Below are 12,439 nucleotides of genomic sequence, written 5' to 3'. Positions count from 1 at the left end.
ATCGCAATGTTCAGCCACTGGCCCATATCGCATAATTCTCTAATATGGATTGTAAAGGAAACAGCATTTGAAGGGCCTGCTTTCTATAAGATAATAGTTATATATTGAATGTTTGCTGTTGTTCTTCATGCAAAGTATTATAATTTCTGAGAAACTAAATCGACGTTTCTTTATTTAACTACTAAAACTATTAAAATGAACAGAAACAGCCCCTGGAAACATATCAACGTATTTGAAATGGCAAGTTTCCCTTTTTAAATTAAATTACTGTGATTTTTAAGTGCACCTGTTTTTTTTCCCGAACGGAGTGAGAACTCCTGTTCCCTCCTCCCATCTGTGTTGCCGTGCCGCCTCCTCTCATTGGCTCCTCCGCTGTGTCTCCTCCGCAGCGTGTAGTTCCGCCCACAGACATACAGGCTGTCTTGGGGAGGAAGCGACAAGCAGAAGCTGCTTGTTTTCAACAGCTCAAAATACACATTTATTTGTCGCCGTTCAGCAATTTATCGAGCGGCGAGTTCACTTCGATTCACCGGAAGCCCACTTCACCGACGAGGTGAGTGTAATTGTTCGTGTTTACCCCGGAACATCTTCAATATGACCGCAGTTACAGATGTGCCCGATGCTACAGGCGGATTAACCTCCTCGGCTTTCTGGAGTCAGTGCAGTTCGCTCTGCTGTTCGTCTGTACTGCCCTGTTATTTTAGGTGAACCGCGTTGGTGGCGAAAGCGTCCAAACCCCCCCACCAAAAAACAGAAAAAGTCCCATTCTACCGCTTTAAGCCACATGTTTGAGGGCTGAAATGAGACGCAGCGGAGTTAGAAAAGCTGCCGTTGGACTGGATCTAGTTCGCGTGCTGCTCCTCTCAGAGATGCGACATGAACACACTCAGGGTTTTTATCGGGATGCTGAGCAGGAATGTATATATATATATATATATATGTGTGTGTATATGTATGTTTTAAACGTGTACGAATTAAATTAACTATAGTTTTAACAAGAAAAAAAAAACAAAAAATGGAAAAAGGCCTGATACGATGCGTTCACCTTTCTATAAACCGTTATAAAGAGAAAAGCCAGTTAACAGGTTATATTTCTGACAAGCTCTCACAGAAACACGTTTTCCAGCTAGTCTGATTTGAACAGAATTCGTCATAGAGCCTTGAAATAATAATGGTGAGACACAATGAATGTGAAGCTCAGAATGAAAGTTCCCACTAGTTGGTTGTTTTGTGACGATCACGATGTTTAGATTTTGTTTTCTTCTTTTTGTGAAGAAGGAAAGGTACAACAAAGTTTTGGTCTATTTGTGTCAGAGTTCATCTGTACGTTTCACTGCTGATATCTGTCATTATCAAACAGATCGGCTCACTGCACTCACACATGTCGTGTACTCCAATGTCAGGAGGGACGACACCCGAAGGTCACGCAGGTGGCGGGGTCAAAAACCACCACGTGGGCCGACCTCAGTGACCTCAGTGTGTACTTTGAGACTAACACCACATGACGCACACATAATTTCACCTATCTCTGATTTTAATAAAAGATGGTAACACTGGAAGGTCATTGTGACCTTTTTCTCTTCTGACTTCTTCAAATCCTGTTGTATTCTTCAGTCCATATTTCATCATCATGCTGTTTGACTCATGTTCTCTGTCTCCCACGGCGTCCTTAAACGCATCACATGTGGTGTTAGCAGAGTGTGAGTAGTGTGTGCAGCTTGCCCGACAAGCAGCAACCATGAGTTTGTTGACACTCGCAACACTCGCCGCCGAGGACCGTTGCTCCACCTTGAACGGCGACCAGATAACAGATTAGCGCCAAAGCTGGCGTCTTTCTGCAGGATCAGGCTTTCCGGGGTAATAAGAGGTTTACGGCCATGTTGTCAGAGTGTGTTGGTTTGATTATTACACTGAGAATCCACTGCCATGCCAACGGGACGGTCAAAAGTTGTTCATTAATGCACCTATTGCCCTCAGGGTGTTTAATTTTGTTGGAAACGTTTTGACTTAATGTCTTAAGACCAAAGCAAAAGGAACCCAGATAGAGATACACCCGAAGATTTTATTCTTTATGCTTTTACCTACTGAGAAAAATGTAACAAATTATAAGTAAACAGCAAAAGAAAAGTTCCCACCATGAGCTGCTATTAAGTACTTAAAGAAGTAGCAAATGTGACATCACACTGCACAACAGACTTCATGAAAACTAAATTGTTATCGATTTGGGGATTATTTTCAGGGTTTAGCACTAATAGTGTCAATAACATGACTGAAAACATCAGCCTCCGTTTGCATTCCTGAGATTATGCGGATCCTTAGCTTAACTTGGAGATTTCCAAAAGCCTCCCAGTGTTTGTAAATCCAGCGTGTTCCGTGACAGAAAGCGGCTGAAGGGTTCAAAAGAACGAAACGGAGTGGGTTGGCTGGTTGGCCTTTCTGTTGTCCGCTCCAGCCCGAGTCTCTCCTTCAACTGGTGAAGGAATGTCCTAATTATTAACTTGAAAAGGGATGAGATGACCCAGGCTATAAAAAAAAAAAAAAAGGTAAAATTGTGAAATGAGCAGCAACTGCTGACGTTTGGTTGTCAACAATTTGGATTTTTATCTGACTTAATTTTAAACTCCTCACTGGGCCTGTTAAGATGGCCAATTTTGCCTCCATGGTAAATTGTCAGACATTATTGTGCTAAACAATAATATTTTTTAGATGATTTTTCAACTATTGTAATGATAATGGCATAACAACACAAGAACACTTAGGCCTGTCGCAATACATTTTACTGGATGATGAACTGGCCCAGAAATTATTGCGATATCTGATATTTTTGTTGTTTTGAGACCATTTTCAAGAAATGTATCAATAATGGGATAATAATCCTAATCCAGATTCTCAAAGACTAGTGAACTATAATTTTGTTCACAGTACCCCACATTGGAAATAAGATAATTTAAACATCCAAAATAAAAACAGTAAATAATAGGAAATAAAGAAACATAAAAAAATGAATTATGAAGTTTCTGTAAACAAAGTTGTTCTTCAAAAAATATGAATCATCAGAATGGAAAATATTGCGCTCATTCTAGTTGATTAATTTCTTGTTGCCACAAACTTGCTGATGCAGAAATGGCTAACTTTTAAGTCTTCTTGCAGTAACAACTTCCACGGAGAAGAGTGTTGCTGCTAGTGCAGCCTCATATAATCGGCATGGTGCATTCACTGCTCAGAAAAAGATGTAGTTTTCTGAGTTTCGAGTCGTGGGACGGCAGCAGTCAAGTTTTATATCCACAAATTACGGTCCCACTTCCAAGAATAATTTCGCCGCCCGGCCCTTCTTTGTCACAGCACAATCTGTGAACCATGTGAAATAATTTCAGGATGTCCGCATTAAGCAAAAACCAATATTAAAGCCCTTTTCAGCTCGGATTACAGCGTAAACTTGATGTATTGCAGGGATTACCCTGCACATAAAAAGGCAGAAATGCTCTTGTGTGGAAGAGGATTTCTTGCAGCAGTGGCAGGGGATGAATGTCAGGCCGTAACACCCAGCAGAGGGATAGAGACAGTAATTAAGCCTCCGTGCTGACAGTCAGTCTGCCTTTTTTTTTTTTTCTTCTTCTTTTCCACCTCTGCTTTTGCTGGACCAAAAATTGATCCATGTTCAGGCCCAGAAAACCAAACCTGAAACACCTGCGAGAAGAAGGCCTGGTCAGACCTTACTGTTGATACACAGACTCCAAAGCCACTGTTTGACTTGTTGATAAAAAGTTATGCTTGAATAAATGTTCAGCTGCAGTTGTCTTGACATTTGCACATTGCAGCATAAAAATACTCTTTCAAAATGGAAACATTGTTGTTTACTGTGCAACATGAAGGTGCTTGCATTTAAAGTGTAGGTTTAACTTTTTCTCATAAATGTCATTAAGTCATAATGGTGTTTTAATCTGGCTTCTAAAATAAAATAAAATAAAAAAAAACTAATAAAAACTACTAAAGTAACTGACTTTTCCGATTAACCTGTTTTCTATAAAACTGCAACATATTTGGAAAACAAAAAATTGGCATATGGTCATAAGACATTGCGATAGGTTTTGTGATTACACCACCCTGTGTTTGTTTCTCATGCAACTGGTTGCCAATTATGTTACTGGCAACCAGAGTTTGGTTGAATTTCTTTCAGACACGATGAAAGGAACCAGTCCCAGCTGATTAATTTACGAGATTGTTTATGCTAAGCTGGCTGATGTTGAAGATTACGTTGGCTCAAACCTTTGGCGGTTCTGTCACCAGTACTTTCAGGTCTTTATTGTACACATTCCAATTTTTTGGACGTTCTGCTCTCTAACACCAAACTGCTGCTGGGCTGGAGAGCTCATTCAACTGCATGAAGAGCACAAAGGAGCGTTATTACAGATCCTTCCTCCCAGCAGCTGTCTTCCAAATTTTCCGTGATTCTCATTTTTAATAAAACGAAGGTCACAGAGGTGACAACCAAAAGTTTATCAGCCGTTTATCCAGCTGAACATGATTAGCAGCAGGTGGGGGAGGGGATAATTTGCTGGTATTTACGAGAATTACCATCATGCCACTGGCCTCTCTGGTGTTCCCTTAAAACGATGGAAAATGTAAAAAAGTTTTGATGCTGCAACTTTTTAAAACTTTGATATATTTTGGGTTTGGTCTTCTCTGGTCGGTTACTAATAGTTAGATTTACTAACAGGTCACCAGACAAGTCCATGTTCAGCAGTCTTCATGACATCAAGACAACAACCAGTTTCAAGTTGAGTTCTTTTCTGACCTTCTCCTCTAAAACAAAAATGGCTGCTATCATCATCATCATCATCTACTCAGTTTGCCGTTTGTTTTTCGTCATGAGAATAAGGTCAACATTGTTCTTAGTGTCGATGTCAGCCGGACCCTTCGCTCCGTTGCTCTGCAGCACGTTTGTAACCAGAAGTCATTTGTAATTTAAGATGTTCCAAGTTTCGAGTTACAGCCAAAGCGTTCCTAATGCGAGGACTCTGCCTCTTCCAGGAGAATATATGTCTCCCGGAACGATGCCGGCTGGAATTTCAGACGGCTCCAGAGGTTTCTTGAATGGTTTTTTTTGGTTTTTGTTTGGTTGTTGGGACGATGGGAATGCTTAGTTTCCTGAAGGCGTGGCAGTGGCTCGAATTGTACCTGAGACGGGGTATCTTGACTGAGGCGATAAGGAGAGTCTTTGCATTTTATCCGGTGGAGGGCTCCTCTGCTGGAGCCTGGGTTCACTTGGTCTCCATTTTCAGTATCAACAAAGCTCTGGTTTTAAGCTAGATGAACCAAAACATTAAATCCAGGTTTCACATGCCCCTCAACACACTGCCTGGGAACCTTTTCACACTTTGTCATGCTGCAACCTCCAGCTTTGATATATTTTATTGAGTTTTCATTTAATAGACCAACACAAAGTAGACCAGGAATATATGTGGTTGGAAAAAAGTTGATTTGTTGTTCCACCTGCTTTCTGTGTCCATACTATAAACACAACCTCTCGCTGTGTTTATTTAAAACTACAATATAAACAAGCTAATAACAGAAAAAGAAGCCTTGTACTAGTGGCAAAATAAATGAAAAGTTGTTTTTAAGACTAGAATCGATGTTCTCATTGATATTAGTGAAAGGCAGATGTGAACAGGTGGGGTTTCAGCCATCACTTAAAGAATGTCAGCTTTTCGTCTGTTTTGCAGTTTCTGTAAGTTTGATCCAGATTTAGTGGATCGTAAAAACTGAATGTTGCTTCTCCGTGTTAGGTTCTGGTTCTGGGAATGCAGAACCAGGAAACATGAAAGATCTGGAAGGCTGATACAACAGCAGATATTTAATGTATTGTGGTGCTAAGCTGTTCAGTGATTTATTAACTAAGATAAATATTTTAAAGTTTTTTTTCTGAGCTACAGGGAGTCAGTATAGGAACTTGAGAACTGGGGCGAGTGAGAATGTGAGCAATTGCAGCTGTCGGACTAATATTTTTTAGGCGGACATGTAAAGACACTGTTGCAGTGATCAATGCGACTAAAAATAAATATATGAATGAGTTTTTCTAGATCTTGCTGCAGCATTAGTCTTTTAATCCTTTAAATGTTCCTCAGATGATAAAAGAACAACTTCGTAACTGTCTTTATGTGACTGAATGTTCAGGTCTGAGTCCATCTTGACTACACCCAGATTTCAGGCCTGACAATTTGTTTTTAACAGTAACTGCTGAAGCTGCGTGCCGACTCTTGATGGTTCCTATTCGGGTCCAAAAATGCCAACTTCAGTTCTGTTTCTGTTCAGCTGAAGAAAGTCTTGCAGAGTGAAGTTAAAGGGGCATGAATACTTCTCCAGAGCCCGTTTAAAAGTGTTGTTGTCGCAAGAGCCTCCTGCACTGACCTGCATTGCACTGCGCTCGTCCTCCTGAGGGATTTTGTCTGGCCCTGGGAGCGCCCGGCCAGACGTTGACTGTCGGTGTATTGAAGACGCTGTCACTGTGAAAACGTTCACACACAGTTTCACTACAAGGCGGTGGATCTCTCAGGAGGTAAGGATGGGTAGGGCTGGACGATATTGCTTAAAAATGTATCACAATCTGCTGTCGATAGATTTATCTCACTCTTTGTTTCTGCACAGAAAGCTTTGGCTGCCTGTTGTTTTCCACATGTTGAATGAAGTCATGAAAGCAGAATCACTTCATGTAAATGATGTCTGAAAGGTCATTCGAGTTCAGGGCCGCCACCAGCTGAGCTTCGGATGGCGTTTGGAAGGAGAGGAGACGGCGGAGGGAGGGGACCTCCTCTGGAGTGGTTGCCAAGGACACTCAGGACCTCCACAGCCAGCGTTTGCTAAAGGCGGGGCGGTGCAGGAGTGCTCCCGGCGTTTCTCTGGAGATTGAATTGTCAGTAATCAGTCACTGTGACAGCCAGGCTGACTACACGGATAACTCTATTGGCCGAAGGCGCGTTCCCGCGAGGAACAGCCTTCTCGGTGCTGGTTCTCAGACTGAAATATGACGTGTTTGGATGTAAAGCTCTTCAGGTTCTCACAGACAGCCTGTCAGTAGAGGCATCACCGTGTTGTGTTCATGTTTTATTGAAACCTGTATCTCACGTTTCGGCCCATCCTGTCAAGCGCTCTCTTGTCTCGCGAGCAGGGTTTACAGATGGCCTCGCCGCTGTCGCCACATCTGCCCTTGTCTGACCGCGCTCTGCAGATCCTGCTGGGGTTCCAGCGGCGCTCCACTGCTCTGGAAACTCTGCACTCCTCACATCCGCTGGCTCCTCACACACGCACACTCAGAGTCTCTCAGACACTTTGTCTTTGCCAGTGCTCTCTACATGGCCAACCATGGCTGAGGAAATCCCGACAGACCTGCAGCTTGCTTAGTGTAGCGGCGGAGGGACAGGTACTCTATTAGCAGCTCTGAGTGCATGGCTGACAGCGGCAGCCATTCAGTTTTATTTATAGCTGAATAGAAGGAGGGGCTCAGTCGGGAGAGGCACATTCAGCTGGGCTCAGACCTCACTTTCACCTATTAGGACAGAGGGTTTTTTTGTCTTGTTTATTTGGGTGTTTTTGTTGGCAATGTTCTTTTTTTAGCAGTTATCTGCAGCTGCGTTTTTACCCTTTAGCAAAAAATGCATTGCTAAAGAATTTTGTGGCCAATTTCTTATCTCTAATTTTTGTAAAACCTCATCTCCCAGGAGAGAATGCTTGCTTGCATTCTCTCCTGGTTCTCCCAACTTCCTCCTACTGTGCACATCAATTCAGATTAGGTTAATTGGTTTCTCTCATGCCTAGTTTCCAAATGGCAAGTGGAACGGGGTTGAACCCAAACGTCTAACATGTTGTTCATACCCCAAATCAATGGACTATAACTCCACCCTAACCATACTGGGTTAGGACAAGTACTTGTCCTATAGAGCTACAGGTAAAGGGGATGAGGAATGGTATAGTATCAACTACTTTTACAGTGGAATCAGATAAAATAGCATCCCGAACTTCACCGATCCATGCCGTACCACTCAGTGGAAACTGAGCATTAATCACCCTTAAGTTTAAGTGTGTGTTTATGATTGTTTGCCTCAAGTCTGCAGAAGTGACCTCTTTAAATCTGAAGTCGTTTGATAGTCTGGTAGACTCGGTTTGACCTAAATTGCAACATTCGTTACATTTTCAGCTGGTGCAGTATGCTTTCACACTACACTGTATCAAACAAACCAAACTCTTTGAGTAAGCTGCTTGCTTGTAGTGGCGAAATTACATAAAAACTTCTGAAGAAAACACTGAGCACAACTCCCTCCTTCACAAAATACAAACAAAAACTGGAGTGGCATGAGATTTTCAGTGGTTGTAGATTTTCTCTTTTGTCTTTGGTAAAAGACCACGAATAAGGACCAAGACCGTAGGGAGTTTAAACCATCCCACTGCTGTTGTGACACTGAGGCACCATGTGAGGTAGTTATGGTCACATCGTCAAAACACATCGACAAACAGTTTAATCAAAAGTTATGAATTTATTTCAAGCAAATTATTTATGAACTGTGAGAATAAGCTGAGAGAGGACATTGTCTCTATTCTTATGAATTGGCATTTTGTTCCTACCTGCTTATGTTTTATCCTGGTAAACAAGACAAATTGTATCCATGTACTTGAACCATGGCATATTTCCTTTGTAGTTGCATTTCTTTCCCATGTATTATTGAGTTAAATTTTTGTGAAAATGTTCAAAACGCTCTCATCATTTAATTCATTTGGGATCATGATACCTTTTTTATTTTTGGGGGGGGCTCTTGACTACTTGACTTAAAAACAAAAAAACCCTTTTCAATCTTAAGAGTATAAATACTTTAATTTTTTCTGAAAGCAGACTGTGAGTACGACATGACGAATTAATTTTAATTGTCTGTTGACAAGGGGTTACTGAGTCAGCCCCATGTTTCATGTTTTACATTGCAGTCTTTGGTTACAACCAGAGAGCCTCTGTGCGCTAATCCGAAGGACTCCCATAAAATTGATATGCGACTCACTGCAGAAATTGTCCTTTTAATCATGCATGAAGTTGACTAAAATAGAATCGTTGGTAACTTTGTGAGGCCTTATAGACGGATACACTAAAGAGGGATGGACAGGAGAGGACTGACTCACATCCCAGCTAAACCCTGCCAAGTCCGCAGCTGCTCCGTGCACTGCCCTCTCTTTTATGGGAATGATAAATAAATAGTTTCCAGTTTACTGGCCTGAAACATCGCTGCGCCAGTGGAAAATATTGGTGTCGCTTCCCGAGTCTGTATTGGTATAGAAAAATAACCTGCCACTGGAAATCATGGCCTAGATTTTTGGAAAGTATGGCACTGTTTTTCTGAAGCTTTCTGTCATTGTGCGTCTTTTCCAACGTGATCATTTGAGGGATATGCCGTTACAGCGCTGCTGTTTTATGACAGAGGACAGTTTGGTACATAAGGGCTCTTTAAATAAATCATTAAAATCTTTAGAATCTCCCAGTGATGAGGTGTTTTACAGTTGTTGCCCAATGTTATAAAAAGTGTGTATGAATGTGTTTGCGTGGCTGCAGTGCATATGGACCCAGTCTGCTAAAGTCATGTGCTGTTTAGATGGATGAGTGCATCCGAGGCTTTCCCCAAACACGGCTCTAGTTCTAAGTGATTAGAGGAGGGCCTCCCCTTTGGCAGGCAGTGCAGCCCAGAGTCCGTGATGCTGTGCCAGTTTCTGTCTTTGATAATGAACAAGCCTTTTCCTCACTGCAGTGACAGACGACTTGTATGGGTTTTTCTTTCTTTTGTTAAGACATGCGAGTACAATTAGACTTTCCGGTGCAACATTTAATAAGAGGATGTCTTATGTAGAAAATACTTTTGTGCAGAGGTCCTCTAAACTCATTTTGAAGACGATGTGAACTTCAGCTGTTACAGCTACAAACGAGGGATCAGGCCCCAAATCTGAGAGTAATGATGGACTCTGACCTAAAACCTTCAGAGACACATAAGGACAATTACAAAGTTGGCCTTTTAGCACCAGAAGAGCATTTCTAAGGTTTAAGAACTAATGCCAAACAAAATCTAGAGAAACTCATCCATGCATTTGTCTTTAGTTGCATTGATAATTGCAGTACTGTCTTCACAGCTCTGCCTTTATAGCTTACTAAGAATAAGAAAGTAGAGCACTTCACCCCATTTTCAGTCTTTCCACTGGCTTCCTGTCACTCAGACAACATAGTTTAAAGTACTTTAAATACTTTAGTGTATAAATCACTGACTGGCTTACGGCACCAAAATACATTAAAGGCCTGTCGTCGTATCGCTCTCACAGATCATTCAGGTCTTCTGGTTCTGGTTTGCTCTGCATCCCCAAAATCAGAACCAAACATAGAGAAGCAGCATTCCACAAATCTGATACAAACTTCCAAATAACTGAAAATTAGGCGAAACACTGAGTTCCTTTAAATTCAGGCTAAAAAGTCGCCTGTTTAGAGTTGCCTTTGATTAGTAGAAAATAGTGCATTGATCTACATATTGGATTATTTTGATGATGGCATTTCACAAAGTGCAATGTTAGTTGTTGTTTATATATAATTAGTTACCATGTTATGTTTTTATGGTGTGAATCACCTTGAACTGCCTCGTTGCTTGAAGTGCTATACGAATTAACTTGGCTTAACTTTACAGATGTAATTTAATCTAAATGACCTTAGTGATGCACTCCCTTACCTGTGCATGCTCCTTTAAGGACCAGGTACCGGCTGCAGAAGATGGGCACATAAAACGAACCAGAAGTAAGTACAGAAGGGCCTAATTCAGAGATACTTACTCATAACAGAGATGATTACTAGAATACATCCACTGTGTTGATTGGATTATGCTGCCAACCATATTTTCTCAAAGGAATAAATACATTTCACAAAAGTTGAGAAGCTGTAATTCTCACAGAACTTTTAAGTCGTTTGAATATTTGCGGGGTTTAAGCCCTGCCAGTAAATTAGCCATTTTCTGTCAAATTATAATTTTGTTCTCTGTTCGTCCTCCTTTTGTTACCAAAGTAATTAGTATTTCACCAGACGTTTCGACACGTTTTCATTTGATTGAGTCGAAGTCGGTAGGTTGTACTGCTCAATGACTTTGTTCAGACCAAAGTTTCCTGTAATGTGAATATTTTTCAAAGTTAGACTTAAAACTTTGAAGCCCCACACTGTTCCTTAAAACCAGACGCAGTTGCAGAAAGCATGTCAAATTAAGACTTACTGCAGAATACCAAGATTAAAAGAGCATTTCTCCCAACATTTATGACATTGACAAAATTCCGATTTAAACTCTTACATGTCGTCAACTTTGAAAAACTGAAGACATTTACCCACATTCAGAGGTCCTTGAAATGCACGTCTGAATGCAAATGTTTTGTTGATGCAACTGTTTGTTTGGACATGCTGCACTTTCCAGCTTCTGTTCAAATCCAGCTACTTCTTATCATTAAATTACACCACAGAGTGGGCGTTATGAGGACTGTGGATCTTTCTAATCAGTCATCAGTTAAGTGATTTCATGTCAGCGCCGATCTCAATCACTCACCGGGTCTCAGCTGGCCTCTCAGCCTATCGCTGTGGTGAAGAAAGCCAGAGAGGCTGGTGAGACATTTAGCTTCCGAAAAGCGTGATTCTTGGTTGTGAGCATGCAGACCCGGAGACGAGCGCTAATACAACACGAAGTTCAGTTCACCACAATGAGGTCTGATAGCTGCTTACTAAGCAGTGACGTCACACCGTGAGAGATGAGTTACTACTAATCATTTTCAAGCAAAGAGGAATTGAACATATTTTAAACAACTAGCATCTTATGTTGGTGGTTAGCACAGTTTGTATTATGAAGCGAAAGTTTGGATATTTCTTAGAGAACGTAGATCTTTACCTGAACTCTGGGAACTCTTAAAAGCCTGCCTGGATTTCCAGAACTATAGTGTTCCATGACACACGATGACTGGAAGCTGAAGAAGACAAAACGGAGCTAACTTTGTGGTGATGAATTCAGCCTCTCTGCAGCAGTGTTTAAAAGTATCAGCCTGAATTAACACTTGACATACCTTCATAGAGGATACGGCTTCCTGTTTTAGGAACTTCTTCCACCTCTTACACATCCTCAGGATCCATGTTTTTAAACACTTGACTGACTCATAATCAGTAGCATCTTTTACACAAGAGTGTTTTCTTTTTCAGCGTGACCTCATAGGGCTTAAGTATGGTGCGTTCACTGAGCGGAAAAGGATTGGATTCTACGGTTCTGACTCTTTCACTCACCAGGGCCATTGAGTCTGAATAGCACTCAATTCCTGTCACCAGCTCTTTTTTTAGGGCGTTTCTTCTGATGTTGTTTTTCATTCTTCAGCAATTTTCAAGGATTATTTTGTATCACATAATTCA

General features: G+C 41.3%; 1 protein-coding gene across 2 annotated transcripts in view; it reads left to right on the top strand.

Annotated features, from left to right (window-relative positions):
• The first annotated feature begins 397 nt into the window (after window positions 1-397).
• The window catches only part of ndrg3a (ndrg family member 3a), a 49,305-nt gene continuing 37,263 nt past the window's right edge, over window positions 398-12,439 (top strand). For both annotated transcript variants that reach the window (XM_055027174.1, XM_055027173.1), the window contains exon 1: window positions 398-553. The gene's annotated coding sequence lies outside the window, so the exon portion shown is untranslated. The remainder of the gene's footprint in view (window positions 554-12,439) is intronic.

This window comes from Poeciliopsis prolifica, unplaced genomic scaffold (genome assembly GCF_027474105.1).
Source record: "Poeciliopsis prolifica strain line A6 unplaced genomic scaffold, Auburn_PproV2 SCAFFOLD003, whole genome shotgun sequence".
Classification (NCBI taxonomy): domain Eukaryota; kingdom Metazoa; phylum Chordata; class Actinopteri; order Cyprinodontiformes; family Poeciliidae; genus Poeciliopsis; species Poeciliopsis prolifica.
The sequence above is the reverse complement of the archived record's forward strand: the minus strand, read 5'-3'. Positions and strand labels throughout refer to the sequence as shown.